This window comes from Arachis stenosperma, chromosome 6, assembly GCF_014773155.1.
Source record: "Arachis stenosperma cultivar V10309 chromosome 6, arast.V10309.gnm1.PFL2, whole genome shotgun sequence".
Lineage (NCBI taxonomy): Eukaryota > Viridiplantae > Streptophyta > Magnoliopsida > Fabales > Fabaceae > Arachis > Arachis stenosperma.
Genome location: NC_080382.1, coordinates 87,247,070 through 87,262,134, shown reverse-complemented (window position 1 = coordinate 87,262,134; position 15,065 = coordinate 87,247,070).

The following is a 15,065-nucleotide window of genomic DNA, read 5'->3' as shown; positions in this document are numbered from 1 at the left end:
GAACATGATGAATGTGATGAGCTAATAACTCTCATCATCATTCTCACTCATGAACGCGCGTGATTGACAACCACTTACGTTCTACATGCAAAGAAGCTTGAATGTGTATCCCTTAGATTCCCCAATAGAATCTTCGTGGTATAAGCTAGATAGATGGCGGCATTCATCTGGATCCGGAAAGTCCAACCTTGTCTGTGGTGTTCCGAGTAGGATCCTGGGAATCCGGAAAGTCTCACCTTGTCTGTGGTGTTCCGAGTAGGATTCCGTTCATGAATGACTGTGACGTGCTTCAAACTTTAACCTGCTGGGCGTTAGTGACAAACGCAAAAGAGGGATTCTATTCCAGTAGGAGCGGGAACCAACCGGTGATTGGCCGTACTGTGACAGAGTGCGTGCATTAGCTTTCACTGCAAGGATGGGATGTAGCTATCAACCATGGGTGATGCCTCCAGACTGGTTAGCTGTGCGAGTGACAGCCGTGCAGGTTATTTCCCCGAGAGGAATGAAAGTAGCCACAGCTGATAGTGAACCCCTATACAAGGCTTGCCATGGAAAGGAGTAAACTCAGGATTGAATTGAAGCAATAGGAAGGCAGGCGTCCGAGAGCTCTACAGCACCTCCATTCCGCTTATCTGAAATTCCTACCAATGAATCTGCATAAGTATTTCTATCCTTTTATTATTTATTTATTATTAATATTCGAACTCACCATAAACAGATTTAATCTGCCTAACTGAGATTTGCAAGGTGACCATAGCTTGCTTCATACCAACAATCTCTGTGGATTCGACCCTTACTCACGTAAGGTTATTACTTGGACGACCCAGTACACTTGCTGGTTAGTTGAACGGAGTTGTGAATTCCACCAGAGCCATAATTAGAACATTGATCACAAATGATACAAGAATTTGAATCACAATTTCGTCCACCAAGTTTTTGGCGCCGTTGCCGGGGATTGTTCGAGTATGGACAACTGACGGTTCATCTTGTTGCTCAGATTAGGTAATTTTCTTTTCAAAAATCTTTTTCAAAATTTTTCTTTTTATTTTTCGTTTTTCAAAACATTATTTTCGAAAAAAATTAATAAAAATACAAAAAATCACAAAATTATAAAAATCAAAAATATTTTGTGTTTTTTGTTTGAGTCTTGAGTCAATTTTTAAGTTTGGTGTCAATTGCATGCTTTTAAAATTTTTTCTTGCATATTTTTCGAAAATTCATGCATTCATAGTGTTCTTCATGATCTTCAAGTTGTTCTTGATAAGTCCTCTTGTTTGATCTTGATGATTTCTTGTTTTGTGTTGTTTGTTGTTTTTCATGTGCATTTTTGCATTCATATTTTCCATGCATTAAAAATTTCTAAGTTTGGTGTCTTGCATGTTTTCTTTGCATCAAAATTTTTCAAAATTATGTTCTTGATGTTCATCATGATCTTCAAAGTGTTCTTGGTGTTCATCTTGACATTCATAGCATTCTTGCATGCATCTTGTGTCTTGATCCAAAATTTTCATGTTTTGGGTCATTTTTGTGTTTTTCTTTAAAAATTCAAAAATCAAAAATATCTTTTCCTTATTTCCCTCCACAATTTCGAAATTTTGGGTTGACTTGGTCAAAAATTTTTAAAATTAGTTGTTTCTTACAAGTCAAGTCAAAATTTCAATTTTAAAAATCTTATCTTTTCAAAATCTTTTTCAAAAATCATATCTTTTTCATTTTTTTTATAATTTTCGAAAATTTCAAAAATCTTTTTTTTCAAATATTTTCAAAATCTTTTTCTTATCTTTATATGTAATTTTCGAAAATTCACTAATAATTAATGTGATTGGTTCAAAAATTTGAAGTTTGTTACTTTCTTGTTAAGAAAGGTTCAATCTTTAAGTTCTAGAATCTTATCTTGTAGTTTCTTGTTAGTGAAGTAAATAATTTTTAAATTTTTGAATTAAATCTTTTTATCTTTTATGTTATCTTTTTCAAAAGTTTTATCTTTTTTTTTTTTTTTTTTTTTTTTAAAAAAAATTTGATTTTAAAATATCTTATCCAACTTACTATCTTCTTATCTTTTTAAATTTTGATTTCAAATCTTTTTCAATCAACTAACTAACTTTTTGTTTGTTTCTTATCTTTTTCAAAACCACCTAACTACTTCTCTTTCCTATTTTCGAAAATATCTCTTTCTTTTTCAAAAATTCTTTTTAATTAATTAATTGTTTCATGTTTTAATTTTAATTACATTTTACTTCTAATTTTCGAAAATCACTAACTACTTTTTCAAAATTATTTTCGAATTCTCCCTTCCCCTTTCTTATTCTATTTAATTAATTAATTACTAACACTTCTCTTCACCTCTCTTCTTCTAAAAACCGAACCTCCATTCCTCTTCTTCTACCCCTTTCTTTTTCTACTAACATAAAGGAATCTCTATACTGTGACATAGAGGATTCCTTCTTTCTTTTTTGTGTTCCCTTTTCTTTCATATGAGCAGGAACAGGGGCAAAGGCACTCTTGTTGAAGTTGATCCAGAACCTGAAAGGACTCTGAAGAGAAAATTAAAAGAAGCTAAATTACAACAATCCAGAAGCAACCTTTTAGAAAATTTCGAACAAGAGGAAGAGATGGCCGAAAATAATAATGATAATGCAAGGAGAATGCTTGGTGACTTCACAAAGCCAACATCCAAGTTTGATGGAAGAAGCATCTCCATTCCTGCCATTGGAGCCAATAACTTTGAGCTTAAGCCTCAACTAGTTGCATTAATGCAACAAAACTGCAAGTTTTATGGACTTCCATCTGAAGATCCCTATCAGTTTTTAACTGAGTTCTTGCAGATCTGTGACACTGTAAAGACAAATGGAGTTAATCCTGAAGTCTACAGACTCTTGCTTTTCCCTTTTGCTGTAAGAGACAGAGCTAGAGTATGGTTGGATTCACAACCCAAGGATAGCCTGGACTCATGGGATAAGCTTGTCACTGCATTCTTAGACAAGTTCTTTCCTCCTCAAAAGCTGACCAAGCTGAGAGTGGATGTTCAAACCTTCAAACAAAAAGATGGTGAATCCCTCTATGAAGCTTGGGAAAGATACAAGCAGCTGACCAAGAGATGTCCATCTGACATGTTTTCAGAATGGACCATATTAGATATATTCTATTATGGTCTCTCTGAATTTTCGAAAATGTCACTGGATCATTCTGCAGGTGGATCTATTCACCTGAAGAAAACGCCTGAAGAGGCTCAAGAACTCATTGACATGGTTGCAAACAACCAGTTTATGTACACCTCTGAGAGGAATTCCGTGAACAATGGGATACCTCAGAAGAAAGGAGTTCTTGAAATTGATGCTCTGAATGCCATATTGGCTCAGAACAAAATGTTGACTCAACAGGTCAACATGATCTCTCAGAATCTGAATGGATTGCAACATGCATCCAATAGTACTAGAGAGGTAGCTTCTGAAGAAGCTTATGATCCTGAAAACCCTGCCATGGCAGAAGTTAATTACTTAGGTGAACCTTATGGAAACACCTATAACTCATCATGGAGAAATCATCCAAATTTCTCCTGGAAGGATCAACAAAAACCCCATCAAGGTTTAACAATGGTGGACGTGCAAGGCTGAATAATAGTAAGCCATATCCATCATCTTCTCAGCAACAGACAGAGAACTCTGAACAAAACAGTTCTAATTTAGCCAACATAGTCTCTGATCTGTCAATGGCCACTTTCAGTTTCATGAATGAAACCAGATCTTCCATTAGAAATCTGGAAGCACAAGTGGGCCAGCTGAGTAAGAAAGTTATTGAAACTCCTCCCAGTATTCTCCCAAGCAATACAGAAGAGAATCCAAAAGGAGAGTGCAAGGCCATTGATTTAATCAAAGTGACCGAATGCACTAGGGAGGAGGAGGACGAAAATCCTAAGGAGAAAGACCTCCTGGGACGTCCTTCAAGCATGAAGGAGTTTCCTATTAAGGATCCAGAGGAATCTGAGGCTCATCTAGAGACCATAGAGATCCCATTAAATCTCCTTCTGCCATTCATGAGCTCTGAAGAATATTCATCCTCTGAAGAGGATGAAGACGTGATTGGAGAGCAAGCTGCTCTATATTTAGGAGCTATCATGAAGCTGAATGCCAAACTGTTTGGTAATGAGACTTGGGAAAGTAAACCTCCCTTGCTCATTAGTGAACTAGATACTTGGATTCAGAAAACTCTACCTCAAAAGAAACAAGATCCTGGCAAGTTCTTAATACCTTGTACCATTGGCACCATGAGCTTTGAAAAAGCTCTATGTGACCTGGGGTCAGGGATAAATCTTATGCCACTCTCTGTAATGGAGAAGATGGGGATCATTGAGGTACAACCTGCCTTGTTCTCATTACAATTGGCAGATAAGTCCATAAGACAAGCTTATGGATTAGTAGAGGACGTGCTAGTAAAGGTTGAAGGCCTTTACATCCCTACTGATTTCATAATCCTAGATACTAGGAAGGAAGATGATGAATGCATCATCCTAGGAAGACCTTTCCTAGCCACAGCAGGAGCTGTGATAGATGTCAACAGAGGTGAGTTAGTCCTTCAATTGAATGGGGACTACCTTGTGTTTCAAGCACATGGCCATCGCTCTATGACAAAGAGAGTAAGCATGAAGAGCTCCTCTCAGTTCAGAGTCAAGAAAAGCCTCCACAGTCAAACTCTAAGTTTGGTGTTGAGAGGCCACAACCAAACTCTAAGTTTGGTGTTCAAACCCCATATCCAAACTCTAAGTTTGGTGTTGGGAATACCACACTTAAATTGACCTGATCACCTTGTGGTTCCATGAGAACCACTGTCAAGCTATTGACATTAAAGAAGCGCTTGTTGGGAGGCAACCCAATTTTATTTATCTAATTTTATTTTATTTTGTTTCTTTGTTATTTTTGTGTTTTATTAGGTACATGATCATGAGGAGTCACGAAAAAATCAAAAAAATTAAAAACAGAGTCAAAAACAGAAGAAAAAAATTTTTCACCCTGGAGGCGCACAGGCTGGCGTTCAACGCCCAGAAGGAGCATCTTTCTGGCGTTCAACGCCAGAACAGAGCATCTTTCTGGCGTTGAACGCCCAAAACAAGCAACAACCTGGCGTTTAACGCCAGGATGCGCACACAGAGGACAATCTGGCGCTGAACGCCAGAAACAAGCATGAAACTGGCGTTCAACGCCAGAAACGTGCATAACATGGGCGTTTAACGCCCAGAACTAGCATCAATGGGCGTTTGAACGCCAGGATGATACATCAAAGCATGTTACATGCCTATATGGTGAAGGAATGGTATTTGTTTTCACCTCAGGATCTGTGGACCCCACAGGATCCCCACTACAGGATCTGTGGACCCCACAGGATCCCCACCTACCACATTTCTTTTAATCCTATTCACACTCTCCTAATCCAAATCTCATTCTCAATGTCACACTTCCCAACACCCTTCACCAATCACCTCAATTCCTCTTCCCAACTTCCCCATTCACCATTCACATCAACCCTCTTCCCCATACACCCCACCTACCCCCACTACTTTCAAATTCAATTTAACACCCTTTCCCACCCAACATGGCCGAACCTATACCCTCCCCCCTCCCTATAAATACCCTTCTTTTCTTTTCCATTTTCACACAACACAAACCCACATTCTCCCACATAACCGAACCCTCTCTTCTCCCTCTCTCCATATTTTCTTCTTCCTCTTCTACTCTTCTTTTCTTTTTGCTTGGGGACAAGCAAATTTTAAGTTTGGTATGGTAAAAAGCCTAAGCTTTTTATTTTTCATTCACCATCAATGGCACCCAAGGCCGGAGTTTCCTCAAGAAAAGGAAAAGGGAAGGCAAAGCTTCCACTTCCGAGTCATGGGAGAAGGAGAGATTCATCTCCAAGAGCCATCAAGACCACTTCTATGATGTTGTGGCAAAGAAGAAAGTGATCCATGAGGTCCCTTTCAAACTCAAGAAGAATGAGTATCCGGAAATCCGACTTGAAATTCAAAGAAGAGGTTGGGAAGTCATAGCCAACCCCATACAACAAGTTGGAATTTTAATGGTTCAAGAGTTCTATGCCAATGCATGGATCACTAGAAACCATAACCAAGGTATGAACCCAAGTCCGAAAAACTATATCACCATGGTTAGGGGGAAATACTTGGATTTTAGTCCGGAGAATGTAAGGTTGGCGTTTCATTTGCCTATGATGCAAGGTGATGAACACCCCTACACTAGAAGGGTCAACTTTGATCAAAGGTTGGACCAAGTCCTTAGGGACATTTGTGTGGAAGGCGCCCAATGGAGAGTTGACTCCAAAGGCAAGCCAGTCCAACTAAGAAGACTGGACCTCAAGCCTGTAGCTAGAGGATGGTTGGAGTTCATTCAAAGATCCATCATCCCCACAAGCAACCGATCTGAAGTTACTGTGGATCGGGCCATCATGGTTCATAGCATCATGATTGGTGAAGAAGTAGAGGTTCATGAAGTCATAGCCAATGAACTCTACAAAATAGCTGACAAGCCTTCATACATGGCACGGCTAGCATTCCCTCACCTCATATGCCATCTATGTTATTCAGCCGGAGTTATCATAGATGGAGATGCCTCCATAGAAGAAGACAAGCCCATCACCAAGAAAAGGATGGAGCAAACAAGGGAAGTTCCTCACGGCCCTCAAGGAGAACAAGAGGAGGTTCACCATCAACAAATGCCTCAAATGCACTTTCCTCCCAACAACTATTGGGAGCAATTTAGCACCTCCTTGGAAGATTTGAGCCATAATGTGGAACAACTAAGGGTGGAACACCATGAACACGCCCTCACTCTTCAAGAAATAAGAGAAGATCAAAGAGCAATGAGGGAGGAGCAACAAAGGCAAGGAAGGGACATAGAAGAGTTGAAGAACATCATTGGTCCTTCAAGAAGAAGACGCCACTAGAGGTGGATTCATTCCTTGTTCTTTATTTCTTTCTGTTTTCGGTTTTTAATTATTATGTTTATCTATGTTTTGTGTCTTTATTTCATGATCATTAGTATGTAACCATGCCTTAAAGCTATGAATAAAATCCATTAGTCCTTCACCTCTCTTAAAAGAAAAATGTTTTAATTCAAAAGAACAAGAAGTACATAATTTTCGAAATTATTATTGAATTTAGTTTAATTATTTTGATGTGGTGACAATGCTTTTGTTTTCTGAATGAATGAATGAACAGTGCATATGTCTTTGGATCTTGTTGTTTATGAGTGTTAAAATTGTTGGTTCTTGAAAGAATGATGAACAAAGAGAGATGTTATTGATGATCTGAAAAATTCATGGAATTGATTCTTGAAGCAAGAAAAAGCAGTGAAAAAAAAAAAAAAAAAAGAGATCTAAAAAGAGTATATAGAAAAAGAAGGAGCAATAGAAAAAGCCAATAGCCCTTAAAACCAAAAGGCAAGGGTAAAAAGGATCCAAGGCTTTGAGCATCAATGGATAGGAGGGCCCAAGGAAATTAAATCCAGGCCTAAGCGGCTAAAACAAGCTGTCCCTAACCATGTGCTTGTGTCATGAAGGTCCAAGTGAAAAGCTTGAGACTGAGTGGTTAAAGTCGTGATCCAAGGCAAAAGAGTGTGCTTAAGAGCTCTGGACACCACTAACTGGGGACTCTAGCAAAGCTGAGTCACAATCTGAAAAGGTTCACCCAGTTATGTGTCTGTGGCATTTATGTATCCGGTGGTAATACTGGAAGACAAAGTGCTTAGGGCCACGGCCAAGACTCAAAAGTAGCTGTGTTCAAGAATCAACATGCTTAACTAGGAAAGTCAATAACACTATCTGAAATTCTAAGTTCCTAAAGATGCCAATCACTCTGAACTTCAAAGGAAAAAGTGAGATGCCAAAACTGTTCAGAAGCAAAAAGCTACAAGTCCCGCTCATGTAATTAAATTAATATTCATTGATATTTTGGACTTTATAGTATATTCTCTTCTTTTTATCCTATTTGATTTTCAGTTGCTTGGGGACAAGCAACAATTTAAGTTTGGTGTTGTGATGAGCGGATAATTTATACGCTTTTTGGCATTGTTTTTATATAGTTTTTAGTAAGTTTGAGCTACTTTTAGGGATGTTTTTATTAGTTTTTATGTTAAATTCACATTTCTGGACTTTACTATGAGTTTGTGTGTTTTTCTGTGATTTCAGGTAAATTCTGACTGAAATTGAGGGATTTGAGCAAAACTCTGAAAAAGGCTGACAAAAGGACTGCTGATGCTGTTGGATTCTGACCTCCCTGCACTCGAAATGGATTTTCTGGAGCTACAGAACTCTAAATGGCGCGCTCTCAACGGCGTTGGAAAGTAGACATCCAGGGCTTTCCAGCAATATATAATAGTCCATGCTTTATTCGAAGAATGACGACGCAACTTGGCGTTGAACGCCAAGTACACACTCCTTTCTGGAGTTAAACGCCAGAAAGACGTCATAATCCGGAGTTGAACGCCCAAAGCACATCATAACTCGAAATTCAACTCCAAGAGAAGCCTCATCTCGTGGATAGATCAAGCTCAGCCCAAGCATACACCAAGTGGGCCCCGGAAGTGGATTTATGCATCAATTACTTACTCATGTAAACCCTAGTAGCTAGTCTAGTATATATAGGACCTCTTACTATTGTATTAGACATCCTGGATGGTATTTTCTATCCTGTGATCACGTTTAGGGGGCTGGCCATTCGGCCATGCCTGGACCTCTTGCTTATGTATTTTTAATGGTGGAGTTTCTGCACACCATAGATTAAGGGTGTGGAGCTCTGCTGTACCTCAAAGATTAATGAAGTTCTATTTTCTTTTATTCAATTCTCTATCTTATTCTTATTCCAAGATATTCATTCGTACTCAAGAACATGATGAATGTGATGAGCTAATAACTCTCATCATCATTCTCACTCATGAACGCGCGTGATTGACAACCACTTACGTTCTACATGCAAAGAAGCTTGAATGTGTATCCCTTAGATTCCCCAACAGAATCTTCGTGGTATAAGCTAGATAGATGGCGGCATTCATCTGGATCCGGAAAGTCCAACCTTGTCTGTGGTGTTCCGAGTAGGATCCTGGGAATCCGGAAAGTCTCACCTTGTCTGTGGTGTTCCGAGTAGGATTCCGTTCATGAATGACTGTGACGTGCTTCAAACTTTAACCTGCTGGGCGTTAGTGACAAACGCAAAAGAGGGATTCTATTCCAGTAGGAGCGGGAACCAACCGGTGATTGGCCGTACTGTGACAGAGTGCGTGCATTAGCTTTCACTGCGAGGATGGGATGTAGCTATCAACCATGGGTGATGCCTCCAGACTGGTTAGCTGTGCGAGTGACAGCCGTGCAGGTTATTTCCCCGAGAGGAATGAAAGTAGCCACAGCTGATAGTGAACCCCTATACAAGGCTTGCCATGGAAAGGAGTAAACTCAGGATTGAATTGAAGCAATAGGAAGGCAGGCGTCCGAGAGCTCTACAGCACCTCCATTCCGCTTATCTGAAATTCCTACCAATGAATCTGCATAAGTATTTCTATCCTTTTATTATTTATTTTATTATTAATATTCGAACTCACCATAAACAGATTTAATCTGCCTAACTGAGATTTGCAAGGTGACCATAGCTTGCTTCATACCAACAATCTCTGTGGATTCGACCCTTACTCACGTAAGGTTATTACTTGGACGACCCAGTACACTTGCTGGTTAGTTGAACGGAGTTGTGAATTCCACCAGAGCCATAATTAGAACATTGATCACAAATGATACAAGAATTTGAATCACAATTTCGTCCACCAGACAAGTAAGAAAAACTTTATCGCGACAACACGAGCAAGCGACTAAAAGGTCATTGTTCACGAGCCAAAATTAAAATGGCTAAGACTAAATTGTTCATAGGCCAAAACGGCTAAAATCAAGTGTTTACAAGCCAAAACAAAACGGCTAAACAAGAAACAACGAAACAAAGAGTTCATTTCTTGGGAGCATCGACAACTTGGCCATCCTTAATAATTTTGAAAACACCAATTGCCGACGTATCGAACTCAGGGGCAACAATTTTAATTTGAGCCTTCAAGGCTTCCTCAGTACCCAAAATCGCGCCTTTACCCTGTTTGACGACGTCTTTGTACTTAGCCTTCCACGTTGCCAGTTCGGCCTCTACGGCCTGCTTCTCCTTCTCGACCTTGGCCGCACGCTTCTGCGCCTCACCAACCTGTTTCTCCAATGCCATCTCACGCTCGACCAACCGTTCAACCGTCGCGTCCGATTCTTTTTGCTTTTTCTCAGCGGTTGTGGCCTTCTGTTCGGCGGCAGTGGCTTTCTGCTCGGCAGCAGTAACCTTCTTCTCAGCGGCATCTAATTTCTCTGAAGACTGAGTCAGCTGCTCCCGAAGAGTTTCAACTTCACTCTTCAACTCATTATTGGCCTTCCCACTGGCCTCCAACCTCCTGCGGAGGGACTCCATCCCGGACAGCTCAAACTCGGCCTTCCGGGCTATTACGGCGCTCCGCAGGAGTGTTCGGTACATCCACCTCGCCTGCCCGGCAAGGGATGACTCGTGGAAGTACTCTTCAGTGCCAGGGATCAATTGGGTATCTATGAAGTTGCTCGCGTCAAAATTCCTCTCCATGACGGTGAGGACCCCTTCAGGGCTTGACGACGCCGTAGAGACTTTCTTCCTCTTTCTCTTCAGGCTGGAGACTTCAACCACCTCCTCCTCATCATCCGGAGTGGGCACCGAACCCCCAATCCCGGTCACCTCACGGATAGGGGAAACGTGGACCGCCTTGCCACCTTCTACCGTGGCGCCCTGAGCCGAGGTTCCGATCCCGTCGTTTGCGGCCCTCTGCTCGGGAGCATCCTGGCCCTCCGGAGGAGCATCAGGTCCCTCGGGGGTAGGCTGCTCGTCACCCTCCTCGTCATCACCACCGGCAAGAAAGGTTTGAAACAAGTCGGCAAGGCCCGTCACCGACGCAGACATATCCACTGCAGGAAAACAAAGAAGGTCGGTTAGTCGCCACACAATATCAATAAAAGGAAAAAAGACAAAGGGCAAAGTGAAAAGCTCCTCACAAATATAATTACGGCCGGACTCCCTGTCACCCATGAGGAGATGGGGATTTACCGGGTTCCTCCCAAAAACTGCGTTTAGCACCTCGGCAATCTGCTTATTTACTGCCGACATGCTTTTATAATTTACCTTAATAAAACTATTGGACCCTGCCCCGAAGCTCCAATAAGTCGGGATGAGCCGTACCCCCTCCAAAGACAGCCAAAAGGGGTGACGACCTTTGGCAGGGCGGACCTTAAAATACTTGTCCTTAAACCCATGGTAGGAATCTTCAAACAAACCGAAGATCTTCCGACCCTGGGCAGCACGGAAGGACATGAACCCTTTTTTATGTTTTCCCTCCTTGGAAGGGTTTGTGAGGGTAAAGAAGAAGAGGAAGACATCCACGGACACCGGCAGTTCGAGATATTCACAAACCATCTCGAAACAGCGGATCGAAGCCCAACTGTTCGGATGCAACTGCGACGGTGACACGGAAATTCGGTTTAAGAGCGCCATTTGAAAGGCTGAGAAAGGAATGCGAACTCCGACTTGAGTAAACATGGATTTGTAGAACCAAATCCAGTCGGCGACCTGGCGGGGTTGGAAGTTGATTTCGTACAATCGCTCGTGAGGAGCCGGGACGAAAACGTCGTAATTGGCCTCCTCGTCGGTCCCGCCGCACAAATACCCGGCTTGTCGGAACTCGGTGAGCTCCTCCTCGCCCATTTGATTGGGTGAATCCCTTACATCAGAGACGACCCAAGCATACTGGTCGTACGCCGCAGGGTTGACGGATGCCCGGGAGACCGTGCGAGCCATACCTACATGGGGGTACCATCCAGTTAGTCTAAGAGATCGGTTGCTCAGGCCGAACACAAACATCACCCTCACGACTTCTCGACTAACGCTAGACAAGACTGAATGGCTAAGAGAACGAGAAAAAAGCCTACCCTGGAATGGTACTTTCCCCCCTAACACATCTACTCGCAACTAAAAGGCTACGCAGTAACATCAAAAAACCAAATAACAAGCATACAGAAATAATGCATAAAAGGGAGGTTGATCAGAAAATTACCTGAATTGATGAAAAGGAGATGGAGTTGCAAGTCTGGGAAAATGCAGGATAGATGAACGAAGGCACCACAATAATGCTCTGAAATCTCGCCACAGGGAAGAAAAAGAAGAGAAATGGGAAGTAGCACAAAACCAACTGTTTAAAAACTGCTCCCCCAAAGCGCGAAAACACCTGGGGGCAGAATAGTCTTTTCAAACGGGGTTTTTCCACCCCATCATGAGCATTCAATGCTCGGCACGAGAAACGGAGCGACGAAACGGTTGCCTACGCAAACCAAAGGACACGCGCGTTGAGAGCGCCTCCTCCCCACGAGCGGCCGACCAGACGACATGCAAAACTACACGCCATTGGTAGCTCCCATGACCACCATTGGCGCGTGGGGGCACTGTTATGGCCCGGTCCAAGGTCCACACGGGTCGACCTGGCCCGAGTTCTACCCGACCCGGATGCCTGCACTCCGACCGACCCGGACACGCGTCCTGTACGGCTCACACACGACTGCATGGCAGCGTCCTTGGAGAATTGGGCCTGACCTCACGTGGGGCCCATTACTGACATGTATAAAAGGGGAAGATTGGCTCTTCCCCCGAGGTACGTCACATTCTCTCACTTATCACTCTGCCCGCCTGCACATTACTGACTTGAGCGTCGGAGTGTCTTTGCAGGTGGCACCCCCCTCAGCATCTCTCCAAGACAAGTGCTCGGCTATCCGGTAACCCTCCTACAGTGCGACCCAGATTAAGACGTCCTCACCCCTTCACTTATCCACCCGATCTGTCAGGAACCCGACAACCGAACAAATAATATTAGTAACATAAAGATAAAAGATATACGATGAAGCGTTAACAAAGCTAAGTTCATCGAAAAGTACCGATATTTACTGATATCAACAAATATTGAGCTTAATAATAATATTATTAACTAAACTTTATTTTTAAATTAAAAATATTAATTACTCAAATTAAAATATACATATAATTTTTATTACTTATAAATAACTAGAATTATAGTTTTAATTATGTAAAATATTTTATCATAACAAAAGTATATATAAGAATACAAATTTGATTGAATTCAAATAGTTATAAAATTAATTTAACTATTTATAATAAAATAATCCCTAAAAATAAGGAACTCCAATTTATACGACTCACATTACTTATTTATATTTATATTTTTAAAAATGTGGGTCGTTACAGTATTTTTTAATAATGTGAAAAAATTGTGTATTTCGTTTTTGTATAGATACCACGAATCTGACCCTCAGATTTGTAGTTTTTATTTTCTTTTTAATTTACAAATACGAGGGCCAAATTTGTGTTTTAGTGTTGAAAAATGTTTAAACATGCAAATCAGACACTCTAATTTAATTTGCTTTACATGAAAAAAATTTATATTTTCACCTGCAAATCTGAGGTTTCATTTTCTTCTTGACCACAAATCGGACCCTTGGTTTAGTATTCTAAACATATCTAAGTCACCGATTTATGAATTTTAATTTTAAAAAAAATCATTTTCATATTCATAAAATTGAGCATAACACATTCTGGGTCTCTATAACTAAAAAATTAACCGTGATTTGATTCATAATATTTTAATTTAAAATAAGATGAGATTCATGTTTTAAATAAGATACTAAATTTAAAATAAAAATCAAATTTAAAATTAGTGACAACCTCATACTATATTTATGTATGTTAATAATAAATAATCACAATTGTTCCTTTAGCTCTGCATATACAAATATACGAGAGTCTAATTTTTGGAAAAAAATTTATGGTGCAAGTTGTTACAAGAGATTTTTTTATCTTACATCAGAAGTTTATTGGTTAATGAGTTAGTAGGAAGGATTAGCCATAGTTTGGATGCGCATGGTACCTTCTTGTGATTGAAGAAGAAAATTATTTTTACTACCATATTCACATATTTGTATTTAATCTATATTACTAGTAAAATTTTAAAACAAAATAAATTATTAAAATTATTTTATTACTTTCATTACGTATTATGAACACATTATAATTATACACTGCTATAAAAACTTTTGCATTTTATGTTTAGATTTTATTCTTAACTATTAAAATTTATGAATTGATATGATTAATTAAAATTTGTCATATTTTTTAATGCATGTGATTTTTTATTTATGGTATGGGATGCTAGTATCATGATTAAAAATTCATAAGGCACAATTAAAATTATTGGTATGTTATGAACCATATTATAATTTGGTTTAAAATGAAAAAGTAAATAAGTTTTATATTTTATTTATAATAAACGATGTGACAATCAAAGAATTTGTACTCAAAGATAAAATATTAGTTTATGAATATATACGATGCATATAAAGAATTGACTTTTATTTAAACCTAGACAAGTTAAGGATATAAAATATAATTTAGTATTATGATCCGATAACTAAGTAATTATTTGAGATTAAAATTGTATATGATACAACTTAATCATCTCTTTGTAATATGCACGAATAATGATTTGACAACTAAAATATTCGTTCATAATTTTGAATATGTTAGCTGTTCATATAAGAAATAAAGATTTCTTAATTTGTTATAATAACATTTATGATACACAATGTTATTTATATATGTGAATACGAGTACTTTCAATTTTTATCTTCGTATTTTGGACTTGTGAATAACATGTTTGTTCTATCAGCATGTGGCATACTTTAAAGTGACCAATTAACTGGAGCCAATTATGACAACTGCTATCACAACTTGAGAATTATTATCATACAGAAAACAACTTATTGATATAATTAATAAGCTTCTCGTGATGCCCATAATTCCTAAAGAGAATGGAAGTGTTAATAACGAGTCAATCAAGGCTTATAAGTAGTACAAGAAAAGTAGTCTTATTGTCAAATGCATCACTCTAGCATCTATGAATTTCGGT